The sequence below is a fragment of the Apium graveolens genome, unplaced genomic scaffold, assembly GCF_009905375.1.
Source record: "Apium graveolens cultivar Ventura unplaced genomic scaffold, ASM990537v1 ctg4381, whole genome shotgun sequence".
NCBI lineage: Eukaryota > Viridiplantae > Streptophyta > Magnoliopsida > Apiales > Apiaceae > Apium > Apium graveolens.
In genome coordinates, this window is record NW_027418518.1 from 50,343 (window position 1) to 55,604 (window position 5,262).

The 5,262-nt window shown below is 30.8% G+C and overlaps 1 long non-coding RNA gene across 1 annotated transcript; it reads left to right on the top strand.

Moving 5' to 3' along the window:
* The first annotated feature begins 1,976 nt into the window (after positions 1 to 1,976).
* Positions 1,977 to 4,849, top strand: LOC141701794 (uncharacterized). Its single transcript, XR_012566905.1, has 4 exons — positions 1,977 to 2,252; positions 2,651 to 2,699; positions 2,938 to 3,124; positions 4,541 to 4,849. It is a non-coding gene; the product is annotated as an uncharacterized LOC141701794 (long non-coding RNA).
* Positions 4,850 to 5,262: the final 413 nt, after the last annotated feature.

The following is a 5,262-nucleotide window of genomic DNA, read 5'->3' on the forward strand; positions in this document are numbered from 1 at the left end:
TCATGTAAAATTCTCTTACATAGCGAATTTTGTATAACAATATTTTGGGAGTTTGCTGGCATCATATAGCAGAATATGGATATTTTTCTAAGAATACAAAGAACACAAGATGGATTTGGATGGATGTTACGACCGACCTTGTTGATTTGATACTCGGATGCTAGATAATATATATATATATATATAATATATATATCTCTCAAATACAAATTATTTTTCAACCTAAAATAAGAAACCTACGTACCTTGTTTATAAGGATTCAAGACACACGTAGTTCTTTGAAAACAAGTTACATATAGATATTTTAGGGTTTCGTTCCGTCTATCAAAGTCAAGACCCAATAGTCGTGAAGATTATCTGAGGGAAGCTGAAGTTATCATGATTTGAGGCATGAGGCTACAAAACTATAAGGAGGCGAAATTCTGTCATGAGTAGGCGTGAAGACACCTTTGTCCTCACATGTGATCCTTAATACCTTTGAACGCATTGCGGCCTTTTAAAAGTACTGATGTGACCCCTCCCATAGGAGCTTTCACTATGAGCCTTTATTTTTAATTTATAAAAACATGATGACGATATGCCCGTTAGAAGTAGGACTCACTATTTTTCATATACCTGAGGTGGTCCCAAGCGAGTTGGCCTGTAAGTCTTCAAATATTAATTAATCTTCAAAGTGATATTAGAGGTCATGAGGCGACCTCTAGGGATTGATTGATGCATAGGGTAATAGCGAAATCTCTCATCACTAGTCATCCTTTGAAGAAGTGTAATGTACACTACTATAAATTTAAATTTAGAATACAGCACTTGTATAGCATTTGTATTTATATGCTATACAAGAGAGATGCTTATATAGCATTTTTTATATAAATGCTATGCAAGAAATAATTTAAAATTTAAAAATAAATAAAAAAATACGACCATAGCGTTTTATCTGCTATCTAAGGGGTCGTTTGGTTCGTTGGATGGTATCGGGTTAAGCTAGTATGGGTTTGGAACTTGATACTTGATATCACATGTTTGGTTCAAAATAGGATGAGAACATATCTCGTTGATAAACTAATTGGAATCAAGAATCAAAAGACATTTAATTATTATTTTTTGTTAATTAATTTTTAATATTAAAATCTAAAAGTATACACGATCACTTGACAATCATAATTAGTAAGACTAAAAATATAATTTTTTTGAAAAATATCTAAGGCTAAAGATATTTTTACAAATATATTATAATTTTTAAAAAAAATTGCAAAAATACTTTTTTATTTAAAAAAATGCTATTTCCAATTTTTTTACGAAAATACTGTTTAATGCACTTGATTCAATTAGATGCAATTTTCGACGAATTTATGCCACTCCATGTAAGCTCAAATGCAAAAAAAAAAATTGATTCAACTAATTGTATGTCTGCTTGATTTTGGTTGATTCTATATTTTTGCCAAAAAAATTAGAAGATAGTAAAATTGCTAAAAGAAATAAATAAAAAAAGCTAGTATTTTTGATAATTTTTCTTACTAAAATATGAGTTTATAAATATTTTTACGTAGTATTTAAAAAAATTAAATATACATTCACATTTTTTATTCATCAATATTAAAACTAGAGCTAAAAAAAGAATTATACTTTAGTTAAAAAGAAAGACTAGAGAAAATAATAAAAATGATACCCAAAAGTTTGATTTAGCTCATATCCACTTATTCACATGTGTTTCTAAACCCCATACCTCATGGGTTTCAGGAATGGGTTTTAAAACAAAAAAATTTTAACCAAACACATGGTATGGGTTTTATCCATTCCAACCCCATACCTCATACCCAGATTTATTGAAACAAACACCCCCTAAGATGCAACCTATATAGCATGTATACAGCTGCTATGTAAGTAACTGTATTTTAAGTATTTATTTTTTATTTTTATTTAATTTTGAACGCTACTAAAGCTTTTGTACAAACGTTATACAAGTAAATGTCTCCTAAGGTAAAATTTTATTTTTATATCTTTGATAACGCATCCCAAATACAGAGGGTTTTTGTATGTCTATAAAGTTTATCGAGAGCTTCTCAGGTATGGTAAAGGGGTTCAATTCACGTCTATTAATATGAGTAATCTGACCGGGGAGAGATAGAAGAGAGAGCAATTGAAGGTGTCTATAAATTCGTTACTTCTAGTCTTCATCAACAAAGCATCGAAGAATTTAATTTGAAGCCTTCAACGATCACTTTGCCTTCATCGAACTAATCTCAAATCGAATTGTGAGTTGTTAATTTTGTTGGTTTTTTCAATTGGGTTCCTCCCAAATTGCGTGGTATTTAATTTTGGGGGTTTCAATTGCTTCTTCCTAACTTGGTAGGTTTCAAGTTTAGGATTTTAATTTGGAATTACAGTTTTTTCTTCACTTGCCCTGTTTTGTGCTTTTTTAGTAGCTTGGATTCTTATTGTTTTTGTTATGACCTGTTTTGGGAGTTCAAATACCTACTTATAGCAAGAGTAATGTAAAAATATGATTTCTAGTAATAATAAAATGTTTTATATTTCGTAGAAAGAATATACTCTGTCTAGTCAACTACAAATTGGTTTATCTATGGGTCCATATACAAATTCATTTTGCACATAATGAGTCTGATTATATCTGTAAATTATTGGTGGCCAGGGAGAAGGAATGAACAAGAAATATAAACACTATACACAGTGACTGACTTGTAAGTTACCAGAACTATAATTCATATTTTGTTTGAACGCGGGCCTTACTATTATTTTTAGAGCATAAATGATCTGATATCTGATAGTATTCTGTAATACTTATTAGAGCCTTCACGTTTAGTGGATTTACAGTATGGACTTCATTTTCTTATCTGTTAATACATTCGGGCATATCATTTATCTACTACCTTGAAGTGTTTGTGACGGTTCCATCTTTTTGTAACTTCCGAATATAAGGTAGCACAAACAATGCAAATACTGCTCATGTATTGCGATAATATCACTGGGGTAGGAGGGTCCAAGATTGCATATATTCAGCGTTGCTATCCTCACCGTGCAAGAGAGCATGGGCCTAAAAGATGAGATCACTGTGGAAATTAAAGGGAACTCAGCACAAGTTCAGGCTGCTCAGTATCTAATTCAGGTATATACTTTCTTTTTTTGTTATTATAATATATTTGGCATGCTACTATCTTTATTCAGTATATTAGTGCACCGTTGAAGTTACAATACTATGGCTGTGTTTATTTGAAGAGAATGGAATGGGGATGAAATTTTTTGAACAAATGAGAATGAAAAGATATAGGAGGGAATAATGAACAAATTTTAGTGATTAAAAATTAAAAATATTGCCCCCATAAAAGACTATAAATTCCATTTTAGGTCAAATTAGTTGATTATTTTGACTGCTAATAAATTTGGAGTGCTAAAACTAAATGTTACTTAAATAAATAAATGGTCTTGTAGTTCTGATTTTTTAAAACTACTGCATTTGTTGCACTGGCATTAAACACCTTAATATAATTTCTAAGATTTTAATTCTATGTAAAACTAGTGGGTGTCTACATAAAAATGGTGGTAAATAATTTGTGAGTATGTGAAATTATTTAAATTAATGGGACTACAGTCTATAGTTACTATCCTTTTGGTTTTCGAGCTTTTAGCTAATGCTTCAAAATTAAAGACTTAGTCGGATTATACCATGTAGCGGTAGCTTCTATAATTTCAATTTCTTAGGCCTAACATAACTTAATATTGGTTTCCTTCAGTTAATTTGAATGTATGGTAGAGAACCTTGTTAAAAGTTTATACTGATGTACTATTGGATGGGGAAATCCCAAATATGAAGAGTCAAGACATAATGGGAGTTGAATTTTATTCTAATATTCAAATATTAAAATTTTTAAGCCACGTGGTGACTAATTCTTTTTGTTTTACGAGATGCCCCGTATGCACGAGTATTCGGAGAGATGTATATGAAGTATTAGTACTACATACTGCAAGAGAGAGGTTCAACTATTAAGTTGGAAAATTGTACACAAGTATTACCTTTTATTAATTCTGGAATTAATAAAAGGGTAGTTTATCTTGTTATAATGATTGATATACTGATCATTTTACCGTAGTACAATACATATTTAACAAAGTTCATTTTTTAAGAATTCCAGAGTGTAGTCTAGTTCATTTTTAGCTTAAATATTTGGAAGTGAAGTTAGTGTAATTTTTGTAGACTTATAATAGGATCAGCTTATGGTAGAATAGGCCATTGGCTCTTCGTTTATTCAGAAAATAGCCTATAACTTGTAGGTATTGTTTTTTGATGAAAATTCAAGTTGATTTGGTTTTTCAAGGAGGTTTCTAAGCTGAGTTTAAATCATGGTGGAACCTCAAATCAGTCTTTTGCTGTTGTGAATTTTTTTATATAGTTTTAAGTCCAAGTTTGAGGTTTTTGATACTGGTGGGAATTCAGAGTTACGTAGATACATGTGTGTATTATATTTATGGCAGTAATCATGAGTGTACGAAAACATTTATAATGTGAACATTGCTTCTTTTGTAGGATGAAGACAGTTGGTTGATGAACGTGGTGTTGCTGAGCAAATGCTTGCTTTTGTTTAAGATAGATTAGTGTATAGATACATGATGTTGCTAGTAACGCAACTAGCCTCATTATGTCTCGATGTTTCCCCTTATTTAGTAGCTGAAATTTTATACTAGGTATGAAGAGGAATGTGATACATGAATGTGATGTAATGGTACATATTTCCTTCTGGCTTTGTAAAGTAAATGTGTTGATCAACAATTTGTACTGAATGGTGTGCTTTTTAAAAGCAGTTGTTATTTTTGATTTAATATTTTGTTTGTTTGACTTCGGCATATTAATTTTTCACTCATCTTATGCAACTCTGTTATTGTCAATTTATTATTGTAATCATAGAATTATTTGTGGATATTATAGCTAAAAAAAGGCAGTAAAATGATCAAAATTAAAAAAGGGTTTGGATAGCGCTTTGAGAAGTGTTATGTAAGTAGTGCTATATAAAAGTGAAAAGACTTGCATAGCGCTTCTTAACATGCTATAATATATCCCGAAGTTACGTAACACACACTTAAATAACACTTATGGAAGTGCTATCTAAGCCACCCGCACTTGCATAACGTTAAAAAAAGTGCTATGTAAACCACTTGCACTTACATAGCACTGGCTTGCATAGCACTTGAAAGTGATATCCAAGTGCAAAATTAAATGCTATGCAAGCTCAAATATGTAGTAGTGTACTT